This window comes from Ambystoma mexicanum, chromosome 7q (genome assembly GCF_040938575.1).
Source record: "Ambystoma mexicanum isolate Mex_15411 chromosome 7q, UKY_AmexF1_1, whole genome shotgun sequence".
NCBI lineage: Eukaryota > Metazoa > Chordata > Amphibia > Caudata > Ambystomatidae > Ambystoma > Ambystoma mexicanum.
Window position 1 is genome coordinate 510,687,301 of NC_090941.1, and position 18,801 is coordinate 510,706,101.

The following is an 18,801-nucleotide window of genomic DNA, read 5'->3' on the forward strand; positions in this document are numbered from 1 at the left end:
TGCACCTTTTGGACAATTTCCACCCAGGAGCTTGGACTTCTTTCCAGGTTTTCTCAGTCCTGCTTACCAGGAAACTTGTCCATCTAAGAGGTGATGAAGCCATGAGCCTCACGCAACCACAAACAGCTGCAAGCAACTTCTCCTAATAAATACAGGTACCTTCCATACAAACTTGTCTCAGATCATAGTACCTTTGAATTTACATACATTATGTATGGGACCCAAATCAAATACGACTGCACAGATTATTTCTATTTTTATTTTGACTTCCAGGCATTCTATATTGATCATGGATGCCAGTCACTAATGGTCTCTCCAGACCACAGCACTCATAGATACTGTCTGCAACCTGAGCCATCTGTCCAATATCACATGTTTAGACTTGGATGCTTTGAAGTGAGATACCATCCTCCCTGTTGCTTTTTCATGCCCCCTCTTTTTAGAATGAACAATACAGTTACTACAACTATGGGAGTACCACCCAGGCCATGCAACTTGAAATCCATGTGGAATTGATAGAAGGGGGACTTGTAACTAGGATTTCCTTTGCCCTGGTGATATTTCTTCCGTGTAGTTAGAATATCACTATCAATGGGAACTAACATATAGTTTTAGTTGTCTAAGAAATCAATATTCAGATAGATATATATCTTTTTAACTTGAATAGTTCTACATTCCCTACATGTAGAAGACTTCACTTTATGTAAGTGGTCACCTGTACCCACTTTCAATACTTTCTTACCATTTCTCCTTCTCTCTCCCTTTTTCTTCTGGAATCACAGGGTCCTGTTACCCACTGCCCTGACGATGGCGGATCTTTTTCTCTGAGAAATTGAACTCATATGTTCACACCGCCGAAACACATGGTTATGAGAGGAGATTGAAGGTTTTCTATAGACTGAACCACAAGTTTGGACCACGAATCTCAACAGGTCCAACAACTGAAGGAACTCCCTTTTGGTCTTCTTCTGGTTCCCCCTTCTGCGTTGGCAGACCCGATCCCAGATAAAGAATCATTTTGACTCTGGAACACTAAGAAGGATCCATCTCCTTCCTTCATCTTAAACCATTCTTTTGATCTAAAAACAGTGTCTGGGTTTAAGACAGCTTTCTTATTGAAAAGGAGGCGAATAGATTTCACGTGCATATACCACAGGCTAGGTGTGTCTTTTGCAAATAACGGACAATTTGAGCCGGTGACCTCACTGTGTCTTGTGTTAATTATGTTTAAGTATTTTGTATGATTATGCTCCTTTTTCAATCAATGACTTTGTCACTCATTTCTTTAGTTTATTATTTTTTTTTCAATGAATACATTTCCATATACATGATCTCTCAAAGAAATGCATAAGTTGATGTGCCCTTATGAGTCGGGCCTCACCTATTGTTTTTATTTGTTTTTTCTTTTATTGTCACATTGAATGCTCTTACATTATATGTTGTCCTAAATAAGATGTTATATATTTTTTCACATTTAAGGCTGATATGGTGTCTTTCTTGTGAGGGAATGCATATTTGATCTCTTTGAAAACAGGTTGGACTAGGAAACTTTGTTTGAATTATTTAACCTAGTGACCAATCCTTTATGTAACAGTCCCCCTCTTTTTGTTTGGACATATTATACCCCTACCCCAGACTGTTGCGTTTCCCTATGGGCAGACTGACGCCACAATATAGTGGCCCCTTTGTTGTGGATTCAGAGATATTTGTGTGAGCAGCATTTCTTGTTCCATGATGGTATTATTAATCTTTTCATACCCTCGTCCACTGCTATGTATGGCAATTGCGTTTGTTTGCTTTTACTTGTATGCTTCTTCATTGAAATATGGTTCTGTGCTGGTGTTGTGACTCCACTCACCTGCACAGATGTTTGCAAAGCTATCTTTGTTGATATTCCGTTAGTTGAGAAGTCCTTGTTGTAGTTTAGTCGTTAGTTTTGTTAGTGGTTTCATTCTGTTTAAAACTGATATAAATCATTTCCTTTTGAGAATGATTGCACTGTCTATGAGAGCTTCCAGGATTAGTTTTCTGCGGTAGGTTTTAAGGGTTGAGCATGATTTCTCTCCTGTTTTTATAAGGTTCTGAAGGACTCTGTGGCAGAACATTTTTTATAAAATCATTTTTTTGGTAGGCTTACTTGTGGCTACATCTAGATTTATAGGTGCAGTGTTGGCACTAGTGGTAGCTGCAGTCTTTTTAACAACTGCCTTTTTAGTTTTACATTTTGAAAGAGGAGTCAAAGTTTGTTTTACTGCAAGCTGCTTTAGTTTAGCTTAGTGACTATATTAGCTGTTTTGTCTGAATTTTTGGAATACATTCTCCTCGAGTTGGATGCCCATTTCGTACACTTTTATTTTAATTTGCTGTATTTTTGCACTGCTTTCTACAGAGTTGTTTTTGGTAGGCATTCTTTGGTGTCTGTTGGAGAAAAACAGAAGGTCTGGTTTGGGACATTGTGCAATGTATGTGTGCATTGTGCATGAGTGTCTGTGTATGATGTTAGGCACGTATGTAGAGGTGTGTGAATGTTGAATGGGCTGTTACTTCAGGTTGGGAAGGCTATTCTTGTATATGTATGTTACTATAGTGGTGTTGAGATAACAATACAAAGTGTGCACCTGTTGAGGTGCAATTAGTAATACTGAATTTAATGCTCTAGGGTTGATACAATTATTTGTTCTACAATACTAGAGTTTCATAGTGTTTGAGTAATAGTTAGAACATTATGACATCATTGCACTTACTTTGTTGGATGCAAAGAGTAGGTTTCTTCTGGGTTATGTCTTGTTCTTCAGACGCTGCTGGTGTATAGGAATGTGGTCTTAACTGCAATTGTGAAAGAAGGAAGTTAGTACATATGTGTGTTAATAGTATATCTTTCGAGGAACTCTTTTGGTGGGGTTGTCCTGTTGCTGGACCTCAGCTCCCTTGGTTATATTGCTGGTATGACTTTTCAGGGTCGCATGGAAAAGTAACAACGGAGTCCTTGGTTCCTCTCCTCCGTTTTGAAAAATGAAACTCTTCAGGGTGTTACATTGGCTTATTCCCAAGCGCCCACAAATAACTGAAAAGGATGACAAATGACACCCTTTACAGTGTTCAGAAACTCCACATCTTGTGGTTTATTATGAGATATTCTGGTGCCCTTTTTGATTACACGTGTTTCGATGACTAAATCATCTTTTTCAAATCAGGGCTATTAGTATTACATACATTTTTTTATAATTTGATAATTTACACATGTTAAGCACATACCATGATATTCCCATATTAACAGCATATGAGAGTCATTGATTTATCAAGTAAGAACATTCAAGTCAACAAATTATTGAAATCAAAAATACACAAATTAAGTAAGATAAAATGAAATTAAAAAATGGCCATTTTAAGGAGGGGTCAAGGGTAGGAGTGTTAAAGATTGAAAAAAACAATTAGATGAGAAAAAAGAGAAAATAGTAAGTTAAACCACAAAATAACGTAAGGTTAAATTTCACTAATACTTTTCAATGGTAAATGAACAGGTATTCATGTAGTGGTCCATGCACTTCTTGATTTATATATTTTATTTTTTATTATTTATTTTTTCATTATTATTCTTGATTTACTTTTAATTATTATGGTATCAGGTACTATGCACACAGCCTTACCTAGTTGCACTGTTTCCCACTAGTTTTCTTAATGTCTTGTGAATAATTTCATGGGTTAAATCACAGATCCATCTGCAAAAAACAAAAGGAATTGTTGTTGGGAAGAATGTTCGTCCTGTTATGTGTTTACATTAACCAAATTTGTGCTGGCTCACGTTTCCTCATTCTCATAGTTCCCATAAAGAAAGAGTACAAATCTTTAAATGGTTGGAAAAGTGTTCTATGAGCATTTTTTTCACTTGTTGTTGTTGGCTGGCCTTCACGGTAAACACAGCAAATTGAGAGCGTTAAATTTACAGTCTTCTGTTCTCTTGTGTTTTAAGCACACACTTTAGTAATTGTTCAGAAATGTTCCACGTGTTCCCGAGTGTGCGAGATAAACCAGACACCTTTGTATTTCTAGCCCCCGCCATGAGCGGGCTTACCTTTCCTTCACTGCGTCCCGTGCTAAAATGTCCTTGTGTTTATGACGTCCCCACCAGACTATTGTATACTACGCTGTGGTTGCCTGGCAACCCAGTCTCGTTTCACCGTAGTTGCCCGCGGCCATATTGGAATGGGAAAACTAACTGAGTTCACAGGTTTACCCATGGTTCCGATCCTGAATTAACCTCTTTAGTTGCAAAGAGTGATCCGATGTACAATGTACAGTTACTAATTTGGCATTTGTTGAAAATATTAGCCAAATGGTTGCCTGTTACTTTTCTATTTATTTTAATAGGTTAGTAATGCTAGTTAATACCGCATGATCCATAGTCCTTTCTCAATTACTGGTACCGCGGCCATGTTCCTGGGCTGCTCAAAATTACGGTCTTGTTTAATACAGTATTTCAGTTCTAGTCCCTGCGATATGTTATGAATGAATTTTATGTCAACGCTTTTCTGTCAATGTGTGACAATGTGTCAACCATATATCCCTTACTTTATCAGTTCCAGTTGAAGGTGGTTCTTTATTATTCAATAAAAATGGATTGATATATTCTCCAAGTAGGTATTCATGGTTAACACAAAGCAATTTGTACATTTGCAAATTTTCTAATTATTAAAACATACTTCTTCTCAATCCGCAAGTTCAACAAATACATTTTCAGTCAATGCTCTTCTCAGTGCGTAAACACATACATTATTCATAAAAAGGAGGCCATCTCATTGTCTGTGTTGAGGCCTTTCACTACAGCTCCAAATTTGCAAATTAGTTCAGCTTCTTGTTGCCTGAGTTTTAGTTCTTGGTCCCCGCCTCTTGGGCCTAAGGTTACTTTTTTCAGGCCAACAAATCTCAGCGCTTTTTTATCGTCCATCTGATGTTCCTTCTGCCAGTGTTGGGCTAGTGGTAGGTTTGTTGCTTGACTTCCAATGGTTGATAGGTGTGTTAATGTCACAGTAATTTCCTTTGAAGAATAGATTAGTTACATTTGCAAAAGGAATTCTTTCCCAGAAAAGGTACTCTTTGTGTTACATTGCATATCTTTGTATATGAATGGGAATTTTGGAGCATCAGCTTCATTCCTAACGGGTTAGTGGAGTATTCATAGGTGTGTCCTATGGGGTTCACATTTGAAAGTATGTGTTGCTGTTGCACTGTTTAGTGTGGTAATAGATTAGTGGAAGTTGTAGTATGGTGAGAAAGAAAGCTTGGACAATATACAGATTGAGAGGGAGAATGTTTTTGTGTGTGTAATTCCATTATTATTTTTTCTGCATAGATGAAACCTTTTAGTTCTTTGACTTTGTTATGCACATTCCTATTAGCACTGTTCTGAATGTACACTTGTATTTGTTTGCTTTTGCAAGCATGGCAAGTGTCAGGCATGCTGTTTAAATAAATGCATTTTCTGTACTTGCAAAGCTTTTGTAAGATAAAAGCAGATCTCCTGTTTTGTGTGCATTCTAGGAATTTATAATAGTGTGTTAAGGGTAAGTGGTTGTAAAAATGACAGAAGGAAATAAGAGAATTATGGGTTGGACATTGCAATGAGTAATATGGGTAAATTAAAATTTGCAAAGTAGACAGATTTGTAAGTGAATTTGATTATAGGAGATGGGAGAAATTAGAGTATACCTTTTTTGCAGATTATGCAGGGGGAATGGTAGGTATCCTGTTCATATGAATTTATAAAAGAGCTGCAAGTTTACTGTAAACGAAATATTCATACCTGTAGTTTGTATTGATGTATGTAGATGTAGTTGAATCTGGAAGTAGAAATATTGAAGAGTTTTAAAGTAGTTTCAGCTGTAGGTGCTTTGCAATCATAGGACACTTGTACTCAGAGTGATGAACAGTACATGTAAAGTGCTAAACTGTGATGACAGAGTTAGATGTAGAGTTCTTGGATGAGATTGGTGTATGTTTGTGTGACAGTTTAACAGTAGCCAATGAGGAAATGGTGCAGAGAGTGAAGTGGAAAGGGAAGAAGGGCTGCCCCCTGTGTCACGGGGTCTGTGAACACCGTGGCTGTTCGTGGACAGGGCATGCCACATCTGGGGATTCTCTGCATATCTGGCATGGAAATAGGACTGGGGGGACTAGCCAATCAGGTGCTGAGGGTGTCATTCATAGGGAGAGAGGGTCATCATTTTTTTCATTGCCTGATGCAGTGAAGATGGCTGTGGTTTCTGGGATGGGCAGAGAGGATAGTGGGAGATGCTTTTATAACTAATCTGCAGTGGTATGCAAACATGTGTGGTATTTCTGACAGTCTTGGAATGCAGGGAGTGGAGGCTATGTGGTGTGATGTGCCAGGGAGAAATTTGCAAGGTGTATTTACACTTTGTAAAAATATGGTGGTTTTAACACTCCAGATATACTGGTGGTAATTGTAGGAATGTATTTGTGGTATCTGAGTGCAATAAGTTTGCAGGGGGCACTGAATCAGTTGCTAAAGGAACTGATGTACATATTTCCATCTGCAAAGATAATTTTTTCCCATATACCACCTAAGACTGCATGGATGTCTTGTCATGTCTTTAATCCTCAACAAGACATAGCAAGATGTCTTGTTAATAAAGGAATATCTTGTTTTATTTATTTATTTTTATTTTTTTCGTTTATTACAAACTTTTAAAACAGAACATACAGCTTATTACATTTCCTCTTAAAAATGTCTTAGTTATTTTTTATCCAGAGCTCGCACATAAACAAATATCCTTTGAAGTGTTCATCCAACAGTTCCAATACAACCATTGAGTCTCTCTTGCAAATTATTTAAAAAGAAAGATAGTGCAAATGTCTGTTTGTTATTAGTTCAATCATGCAATATTGACCACCATTCTTCTATCGAATGGTCCACGTGTTCACTCAGTACCCTGCCCATATACCTTGTTCTTTCTTTTCTCATCATTGGGCAGAACAGTACCAAGTGTTTCAGGGATTCCTCATGATAATTACACAGCCTACATGCTAAATTCCTTACTTCAGGATCTTTAGTTTTATATGAGGTATCTCTTGTTTCATATGTATTTAATCTGAGCTTTATAACTGCCGATTTCTTTTTGCAGGGAAATGTTACCATATACGCAGGGAGAACATTCAATTGTTTGGCTTCAGCAGGAGCATTTCTCATTCTCATATATTGCGTTCTATTATCATAGGTTTCAATCCAATCTTTTTTACTGCATTTGGGTTGGACAGCAAAGTTTTGTTATCAGTGTTCAACTACTTTAAGATGTGTTCAAAGGAATGTTTCCATTTATTTAACAAGCTGCCTTCTATCAATTCAGCAGACTTTCTTAGAATACTGAATTGGGGAATGTTATCACCTCCCAGAATCTTTCTATATAACGTCAAATCCATGTCACTATGGCATTTATGGACGATGTACTCAACTCGTATCTCATGCACACTGCTGGAAAACCTTTAGGTAAATGCAGGATCCTCTTCCAGATGACATGTTTGCATCTTGACTAGATCTCATGGTCGCAGCCAAACAAGTACTCTGGTACGTATGTTAAGGCAGGAACTATTTTATATCTGTAGAAGCAAACAACGGGGACAAACAAGCATTTTCCATATTTTCTGTGTAGCTTGTCTGCCTGGGCAGCTAGCTGCTTGCATTTAGAAGTGATTTTCTTCACCATAGGATCATTATGTATACTTGAATTCATTATTATTCCAAGATGTTTTGCCTCTTTCACCTCATTTAGGATCTTGTTGCCTAGCCTCCATTTCAAGGCTTTGGAGTATTTCTTTCTTCTAGCACCTTGTAGATTTTTGAGAATTAGGATTTCAGATATTTTTACGTTGATTTCGAGGCCATTCTCTTTAATATACTCATTCAGTGCTGTGATCTTACGCTGCAGTCCAATCTGTGTCAGATATAAAAGAGCAATGTCATCCGCATATATGATCATATCCTGTCCAGTTATATTTTCGAAAAAATAGTTTCTACTTACAAATGTTTCGAATACAAAGTTTAGAAACAAAACATTTCGAATGGATTTTTTTAAATATTAAAGGGTTTTGTTTTGTTTCGTATAGTAAAATAAGTGGTTTTTTAAAAAGAAAACAGGGGTTTGAGGGGGAACCCCCCTAAAAGAAAATGGGGTTTGAGGGGGAACCCCCCTATTAAAAAAAAATTGCATTCAAAACTTTTTTTCCGATGCTTTTGTGTCGAAACTTTTGTATGTAGAAACTTTAACTGTCGGAAAAATCACTATAATCCGATCATATTAATGGAATTCTCGTTGATCTTAGGTGGATAAGAAGGAACATCATCTTTTACTTCGCTGACCTCTGAGATGAAGAAGTTGAAGATTGTAGGACAACCTTGTTTCACCCCGACAAAGTGTTTTATATATTCTGTAGGCATGTCATCATTCCAAAATGAGAACCTTTTGGAAGATGGTGCAATTTTTTTTTGTGATGGAATGACTTTCACAGATTTTGGTCATGTACTGTTTCTTAGTAATATTCAGAACTCAATCAGAAAGTTGTTGTGAAGCCATGTACCATACAAAACCTGAAAACAGCTTTAAAAAGCCTCAAAAAAGCATCAACAAAGCTCCAAAAAAGGCTCTTTTCAGATCCAACATCAAAGGGGAAGTGGAGTACACTATTTAAATTTTCTTTCCCTACTCTCAGTTTTCACAATCTGTCCGAGGACACCTCAGCAGATAGCACGTGTTACATACAGAGATTTTGAGGCTGAGAGGAATGCAAATGAGACTGTGCAGGCCAAAGAATTGGTCAATAAGGTTTACTGGGTGTGATGTGTAAGGAGAGACTTTGGCAGAAAGTCTGTTTCCTGAGAGGAGAGCAGATAGCTATGGCTATGTCTTTCAGAAGGCAGATTGTCTGGATCTTGGATAAATTGGTTGGAGGTGCATGCAGATCGCTGTGGAGTGGCTGCAGATCTTGGATTCCCTCATGTGATTGTGCACTGGCATGGAGTGTGCAGAATGAAGTGGTTAGATTTGGTTCCTCTTTGTGCCACTTTGATGACACACTGTCATCCAGACATTATTATTATTCATTGTGGAGGGAACAGTTTAGAACATGTCTCTGGAATCTCATTGCAATTTGCAATGAAAGAAGGACTTGGGAAAGTCATGTACATTATTCCAAACTCCTGAGTAATTGTTTGTCGTATTGCACAGAGACTAACGTGGCTGCATTCTTCTTCATTTGGTCAACAAATGCAAAAAGCGAGGCGCAATATCAACAAGGCTGTTTGTGCTTTTTGAGAGATGTTGGTATGTCCTCTTTTCACAATGAAAATATTACGTTTTGTAGCACACACTTTTTTCGCAGAGACGGAGTACATCTTACTCATGCTGGGAATCAGATTTTTTTGCAAAATATGCAAAATGCATTTCAACCCTTTTTGGAATTAAAGGAATACTTTTTCCAGTAGGTGTTGACCACTTGAAGTTTTCGAAACACAAAAAAAAACACAAAAAGGCTCTTTTCAGAGCCACCACTTACTTCCGGAGAAGAGTGCAATGGTTTTGATAGCACAGCACCCCAAAAATGCACAGGGCCTTGCAGCATTTAATTAGCACTTCTATTTTTAAACCGTAAAAGGGGGCTCTGAAAAGAGCCTTTTTTTTGGTTTGTTTTGTATTTTTTTTGTTTTATTTAACAAAACACACAAGGAAAGGAAGAGAAGGGAGGGCAAGGAAGGGGCACCAACCACGGGGATAAGAAAGGGTAGTTAGAGAGAGGAAGATGTTGGGTGAGCCTCATTTGGGTAGGGGACACTTTTTCTCATGCTCCCGGACCGAAGCCTCGAAAGACCCCGAAATTGTTTCCCCCTGCAGAGTACCGCGTTGCAGTAACTACACAATACAGTGACCCTCGAAAGGTAAGGGTCTTCTGCAACACATATGGCCTGCAAGGCTGGTTCAGGGATGTGCTGCCCCACAGGATTGTTTCTTGTGGTGACAGGAGCAGAGACAGAGCTTGCTGTAGAGGAACTAAACCTACTACTTTCATCATAGGGGATGACCCTGCGAACTGCCCCCATGTGGAACGATGTTAGGTGTTTGCGCATGGAGGTAGTACCGTAACTGTACAAACCCGGTTTGCCACAACTGAGCTCTATCTGGCACTCAGTGCAGCACACCTTATGTGTATGAGCTTTGGGTACCCCTCCAACAGTGGTAAACAGCCTCCACACCCAAGAGTCCCGGGGGCTGCTAGTAGTAGAGACTTTTACTACTTCAACCTCGTCATCCTCTTCATCACTCTCTGGATCTTCACACCTGTTCCCCTTTCCAGGCCCCTGGGGAGGTGGTGTTGGTGGTGGAGGGGTTGGGGGTGGTGCTGAGGCAGAAATAGCACCAGCAGCAGGAACAGCCATGGATGCCATCTCCAAAGGTGTTAGGTTCCACCAGGATGTTAGCAAACTGCAGACATGAAAGAGCAATCCAGCAATGTGGAGTAGTGTCCGTACTGGCAGTCCAAAAACAGAATGAAGAGCAGTTCTGGGGTGTGGCCTTTTATAGGGGTGCTGGTGCGCGCTTCACAGACAACCACACTGTCCGCGAACACTTGGAACACCAAAAAGGGCTCAAAAAGTTCCCAAAAATATCCAGATCACTAGGGACATGGTCTGGGACATGTGCACGGGTGAAGTTTCACAGTAAAATACCTTGGATTGCTCAGAAAAGCACTTTTTTGGTGTCTCGGGGCCCGGACTGTGTTCACGGACAAGGACCTGTGCGGTACGGTCACATGATGACGTACGCGGACACTTTTATGAAGGGTACGGCTGTCCATAGGATACCAAATGCGCGGGGTCAGTTGTGAGCATGTGCACGAAAGTTCTACAGACAGTGATTGGGTCCCCGAACTAATTAAATGTGCGACAAACATGCAGTGGACAGTTACGGACAAGCGTGTTCGTAGGACCCGAGGTTGGATGCGCATGCGCACAAGTGTCCGCCGGACAGGGTTTGGGTCTCCAAACTAATTAAAGGTGCATCACAACTTTACAGACATGCGGAGTGGTTATGTGTTCTACAGACACCTCCACTTTGATTGCGGAAAATATGAACAGGGGGGGTGTTCATAGGACCCCCCATTTTGAATAATTACGGACAGGCAGACAGGTTATGTGTCCTACGGACACCTCCATTTTGATTGCGGACAGTATGAACAGACATAGGGCCTCATTATAACTCAGGCGGTCCGGAAATAACGGTGGCGGTAAACCCACCGCCACCGTTGTTTCCGGACCGCCTGATCCCGACTCCTGCAGGCGGGAGGTGATGTTCCCGCCAGGTCTGACCTGGCGGGTTTAACACCGCCCGCCTGCAGGCGGACGAGGAAACACCGGCAGCATTACGAGATGCTGCCGGTGTTTCCATGATCCCCATTCCCATCGAGTTCCATAGGACTCGATGGGAATGGGGTTTAACACCATTTCGCCTCCGTGATTCCCGGAAAACCGGGGTTGTAATTCCCCGGTAATTCCGGGAATCACAGAGGCAGATTGGTAAGGCGAGTCCGGCGGTAACCAGGCAGTTTTACCGCCGCGGTTACCGCCGGACTTGTAATGAGGCCCATAGTGTCCTTAAGACACCCCCACTTTGGTTAATTGCAGACATCACAGACAGCCACACCATCTGCGGACACTCTAACATCCTTTTTTTTTTAAAAAGCACAGAGAAATATAGTAACAGTATACATAATATTTTATTATTGTACAGAAATATCGAAATTATGAACGAGAGGGGGAATCAGAAATTGAGACACATAGAGGGGAATTAGGGTTTTCTACATGTTGGATGGTAGAGGAGGAAGGGATTGAAGTCTCATCATAAGGTTTTTGGTGATGGGGATTTTTGGGGATGGTTGCCTGGGATATTGAGAAGAGGTACAGGTGCATGCGGGACAGTGATATTTAATTTTTTCCATTACATGGTTTTCTACAAAGTTCTTCAAAATAATTAAATTGGTCAATAATTGATCAATGTTTTGTTCTAAACGCCGTAGATGATTTTCCACAGTGTCTGTTTCAGTATTATTCTTATTTTCTGTATGTTCTGTTAAAAAAAAAAATGGTTAGGTACATATAAAATAATGTGTATTAATTGGCTTACTTTGAAAACTGCAGTGTCCACCTTTAGTATCACTGATTTCACTCATTTGATCTGGTGATCATTTTCTTCAAGCTACTCCAGAGTGCTAGCCATTTCTGTGTAAAAAAAAGATACATTATTTTTTAGTGAAACCTACTAAAGAAAGTTTATAACTATAGGAAATAATGTAGTGTACTTACCAGTTTGTTTTTCAGTTTTCTTGTTAGTGCTTTGTAGGTGTGCTGTTTATATTTTTTGTGCAGTTTCTGTATAAAGTATCAGTGAGGTAATTCAGCTGGAGGCATATTGTATTTTATTTTTGGTATGTTCCATTATGTTTCATTTGCTATGTAATTGGACTGTAGGTGTCTTACATATATAGTTTGTACTTCTTATTTATTTTTTAAGGTAATTTATTTATATGCTGCTCTTTGAACGTGTTTAGTGTGTTTGTTGTATGATACAACAATGTAAGATACCCCCTGAGCTTTTGGATAGTGTTCATGTTGACCGAGTCTGTCCTCAGACATTTGCATGTTCTGCGGACATTTCAGCCACTAGCATGGAACACAGGGTTCAGTATGTCATATGGTATATCTATATAAACTAACAGTATTCTAGTAAAAACCTATGAAATTCATAATATCTATATCTATATTCAGTAAAAAAAACTTTGTTAAAGGGACATTATGGTTAAGTTGCGCTACTAAAAACCTATGAAATTCAGTAAAAATACATTGTTTAAGGGATCTTATGGTTCCAAGTTAAACCGAAAAACCTCTGAAATTCGCCAGTTATGGTAAGCTAAGCAACCATAACTCGTGCCACCACTGTGCACTGCTAAGACTAACAACCAGGACATCAAAGATGACGTCACAAATGTCATTGATGACATCACTGATGACATCACATGTGCATTTAGTTTTCATGTAGAGCCTCCACAAGGGATTGACATTATAATATTGTTTTTTAAAAAAGGTTTTTTAAAAAAGGCTCTTTTCAGAGCTGCCTTTCTCAGTTTGAAAATGGAACTATCAAGTAAACGGTGTAGGCCCCTGCACATTTTTCAAAAAGTCTGCGGACAGTCCTAGGACAGACAAAATTTTAGGGTGCAACCGTAACAAACCCAATGCACTTTTCTCTGGGAGTAAGTGGTGGCTCTGAAAAGAGCCTTTTGGTGGTGTTTTGTGTGTTTGAAAAACTTGGATTCGTCAACATGTAATGCAAAATAGGTGACTATAATTCCAGAAAAGGTCGCAATGCATTTTGTACATTTCGAAGAAAAATCTGATTGCCAGCATATGTAAGATGGACCATGTGGCAACACCTAACATCATTCCACATGGGGGAAATTCGCAGGGTCATCCCCTATGATAAAAGTAGTAGGTTTAGTTCCTCTACAGCAGGGGTGCACAACTGATTTTGACAGAGGGCCAAAAGTACCTTACATGAGGGCTATAGTAGGCCGAAAAGTAAAGGTGGGCGGGGCGGTAGGCGGGACATGTCAGGAGGCTTTTTCAACCCCCAATTTGTATTAAACACATGGAAAAAGAATATGTTTTTGAGGGGTAACAATTTTTATTGCATTTCAAACTTACATTTTGTACTACACATTTTCCATTGTTATCATTTATTTCAATTTAGTTGCTGTTTGGGTTGCCCAAGAGGAGTATGGCCTTCGTTGAGTCAGGTTTCCTCAAAAAAGCAAAGGATGTACATCTCCTAACTGTGCCTGTTCTGTTTTAGCTTTATTATTGAGTTCACTCTTGGAGTGCAACATTATGCCCCATGGCTCCCACCCCCAACCAAACACTATGCCCCAGGGCCCCCTCACCCCTAACCAAACACTATGCCCCATGGCTCCCACCCCCAACCAAACACTATGCCCCCTGTCCCTCACCCCCCAAGCAAACACTATGCCCCATGGCCCCCTTACCCCAACCAAACACTATGGCCCATGGCTCCCACCCCAACCAAACACTATGCCCCCTGTCCCTCACCCCCCAAGCAAACACTATGCCCTGTCCCTCACCCCCCAAGCAAACACTATGCCCCATGGCCCCCTCACCCCCAACCAAACATTATGCCCCATGGCTCCCACCCCCAACCTAACACTATGCCCCCTGTCCCTCACCCCCCAAGCAAACACTATGCCCCATGGCCCCCTCACTCCCAACCAAACACTATGCCCCATGGCTCCCACCCCCAACCAAACACTATGCCCTCTGTCCCTCACCCCTCAAGCAAACACTATGCCCCCTGTCCCTCACCCCCAAGCAAACACTATGCCCCATGGCCCCCTCACCCCCAATCAAACACTATGCCCCATGGCTCCCACCCCCAACCAAACACTATGCCCCATGGCCCCCACGCCTCAAGCAAACACTATGCCCCCTGTCCCTCACCCCCAACCAAACACTATGCCCCATGGCTCCTACCCCCAACCAAACACTATGCCCCCTGTCCCTCACCCCCCAAGCAAACACTATGCCCCATGGCCCCCTAACCACCAACCAAACACTATGCCCCATGGCTCCCACCCCAACCAAACACTATGCCTCCTGTCCCTCACCCCCCAAGCAAACACTATGCTCCCTGTCCCTCACCCCCCAAGCAAACACTATGTCCCATGGCCCCCTCACCCCCAACCAAACACTATGCCCCATGGCTAGCATCCCCAATCAAACACCATGCCCCATGGCCCCCACGCCTCAAGCAAACACTATGCCCCCTGTCCCTCACCCCCAACCAAACACTATGCCCCATGGCTCCCACCCCCAACCAAACACTATGCCCCATGGCCCCCACGCCTCAAGCAAACACTATGCCCCTTGTCCCTCACCCCCAACCAAACACTATGCCCCATGGCTCCCACCCCCAACCAAACACTATGTCCCATGGCTCCCACCCCCAACCAAACACTATGCCCCCTGTCCTTCACCCCCAAGCAAACACTATGCCCCCTGTCCCTTACCCCCAACCAAACACTATGCCCCATGGCCCCCTCACCCCCAACCAAACACTATGCTCCATGGCTCCCACCCCCAACCAAACACTATGCCCCCTGGCCCCCATGCCTCAAGCAAACACTATGCCCCCTGTCCCTCACCCCCAACCAAACACTATGCCCCATGGCCCCCTCACCCCCAACCAAACACTATGCCCCATGGCTCCCACCCCCAACCAAACACTATGCCCCCTGTCCCTCACCCCCAACCAAACACTATGCCCCATGGCTCCCACCCCCAACCAAACACTATGCCCCATGGCCCCCACGCCTCAAGCAAACACCATGCACCCATACAGACCCAAACCCCCCCACCCCCAACTCAGCACACACACTCTCAAACATGCACCCATACAGACCCAAACCCCCCACCCCCCAAATCAGCACACTCTCAAACATGCACCCATACAGACCCGAACCCCCCACTTCCCAACTCAGCACACACACTCTCAAACATGCACCCATGCAGACCCGAACCCCCCACCCCCCAAATCAGCACACTCTCAAACATGCACCCATACAGACCCGAACCTCCCACCCCCCAACTCAGCACACACACTCTCAAACATGCACCCATACAGACACAAACCCACCACCCCCCAAATCAGCACACTCTCAAACATGCACCCATACAGACCCAAACCCCCCACCCCCCAACTCAGCACACACACTCTCAAACATGCACCCATACAGACACGAACCCCCACCCCTCAAATCAGCACACACTCTCAAGCATACACCATGCACCCATACAGACCCAAACCCCCCACCCCCCAACTCAGCACACACACTCTCAAACATGCACCCATACAGACCCGAACCCCCCACCCCCCAAATCAGCACACTCTCAAACATGCACCCATACAGACCCGAACCCTTCAACCCCCAACTCAGCACACACACTCTCAAACATGCACCCATACAGACCCGAACCCCCATCCCCCAACTCAGCACACACTCTCAAGCATACACCATGCACCCATACAGACCCAAACCCCCCCACTCAGCACACAAACTCTGAAGCATGCACCCATACATGCATCTCAACATACACAACACAAAGATTCAAAAACAAACATTCATGCACATCCGACACCCCCCAACCCCCATCTCAACATACACAACACAAACACTCAAAAACAAACATTCATACACATCCGACACACCCCTCAGCCCCCCATCTCAACATACACAACACAAACATACAGCAGAACAGACCCGACACACGAACACAAACACACAGACCACTTACCGGAGACGTGCTGGAAGGCAGGTAAGCTGGAACGCTGGTGAGGTAAGTGGAATCGTACTACGGCTGGCGTGGCAAGCAAGGCTGAAATGCCTTCCAACAGCAAGCCTTACTGGCCACGCCAGCCGTAGTGCTGGCACTCCATTGGTGCAGCACACATGCAGTACGTGGCTCGTAGGAGTGACGTGGTGCCTGTGTGCTGAGCCAATGACGGCCAGTATTTTGTCCGGCCCAGAAGACAACAAAGACTTTCCTAATGGAGGGCGGCCGATGCTGCTTGTGGGCTGCCCTCCTTTAGGAAAGTGTTTGTGCCTCGCGGGCCGGAAAAAACAGCACGGCGGGCCACAACTGGCCCACGGGCCGTATGTTGTGCACCCATGCTCTACAGCAAGCTCTGTTTCTGCTCCTGTCACCACAAGAAACAATCCTGTGGGACAGCGCATCCCTGAACCAGCCTTGCAGGCCATATGTGCTGCAGACGACCCTCACCTTTCGAGGGTCACTGTATTGTGCATTTACTGCAACGCGGTACTCTGCAGGGGGGAACAATTTTGGGGTGCTTTTGAGGCTTCGGTCCGGGAGCATGAGAAAAAGTGCCCCCTACCCAAATGAGGCTCACCCAACATCTTCCTCTCTCTAACTACCCTTTCTTATCCCTGTGGTTGGTGCCCCTTCCTTGCCCTCCCTTCTCTTCCTTTCCTTGTGTGTTTTGTTAAATAAAACAAAAAAAATACAAAACAAACCAAAAAAAGGCTCTTTTCAGAGCCACCTTTTACGGTTTAAAAATAGAAGTGCCAATTAAATGCTGCAATGCCCTGTGCATTTTTGGAGTGCTGTGCTTTCAAAACCATTTACACTCTTCTCTGGAAGGAAGTGGTGGCTCTGAAAAGAGCCTTTTTGTGGTGTTTTTTTGTGTTTCGAAAACTTCAAGTGATCAACACCTACTGGAAAAAGGATTCCTTTAATTCCAAAACGGGTTGCAATGCATTTTGTATATTTTGCAAAAAAATCTGATTCCCAGCATAAATAAGATGTACTCCATCTCTGCGAAAGATGAATGTGCTACGAAACATAGAGGCCGATTCATGGAATAATTAGCGCGGCGCAAGTGGCCAAAAACGTGCGAATCGCAGTGGAATAGCGAAAATCGCAGTGCAAGTGCGAAAATCGCACGAAAAGCAGCGCACATCGATTCATGGAAGTCCGTGCGCGAGAAAACCAGCGGATGTGCGATAAAAAAGAGCGCGGCGAACGTTGGCGCACAGGCCATCTAACAGCGTGCGCCAGGTCACAGCGAAAATCGCACAGGCCACAGCGAAATTCGCACATAGCGCGGCGCACGCAACAAAAGTAGGCGGAACACGGGCGTAACACTCGGAATGGGGAACAACTTGCCAAAACGTGGGCGTCACGGGGGGAAGTACAGGGCACAAGTGCGCGGAACGCCCACACGCTCGCCTACAACACGTATTCATGGAATAGAATAGGGCAAAAAAGCGCACGCTCAAACCAGCGCACAGGTACAAACACGACCGCCACAAGAAAGCAGGCGGTAGCGTCTCTGCGGCTGTAAGAAATGTGCGCCAAAAGGTGCGTAAACAAATAGCACCTAAATACTGCCATGATGAATGTCCTATACTGTGGCCCTCCAGGACAAATGACGTGCAAAGGGGTACCCACAAACACGGACACCCGCTGACAAAAAATATGTGTGCGTGTATACCGGGGTGCGCGGGAATTTCCACACGCGATTTCAGCAGGTTACGTGTATTTCAGGGGTGCGCGGGAAGTTCCACACGCGATTACAGCAGGGTACGTGTATTTCAGGGGTGCGCGGGAAGTTCCACACGCGATTGGCCCAGTGCGAGCAAGGCATGTGTATTACAGGGGTGCGCGGGAAGTTCCACACGCGATTTCAGCAGGGTAGTTGTATTTGAGGGGTGCGCGGGAAGTTCCACACGCGATTGGCCCAGTGCGAGCAGGGTACGTGTATTTCAGGGGTGCGCGGGAAGTTACACACGCGATTGGGCCAGTGCGAGCAAGGCATGTGTATTACAGGGGTGCGCAGGAAGTTCCACACGCGATTTCAGCAGGGTACGTGTATTTCAGGGGTGCGCGGGAAGTTCCACACGCGATTGGCCCAGTGCGAGCAGGGTACGTGTATTTCAGGGGTGCGCGGGAAGTTACACACGCGATTTCAGCAGGGTACGTGTATTTCAGGGGTGCGCGGGAAGTTCCACACGCGATTGGCCCAGTGCGAGCAGGGTACGTGTATTTCAGGGGTGCGCGGGAAGTTCCACACGCGATTTCAGCAGGGTACGTGTATTTCAGGGGTGCGCGGGAAGTTCCACACGCGATTGGCCCAGTGCGAGCAGGGT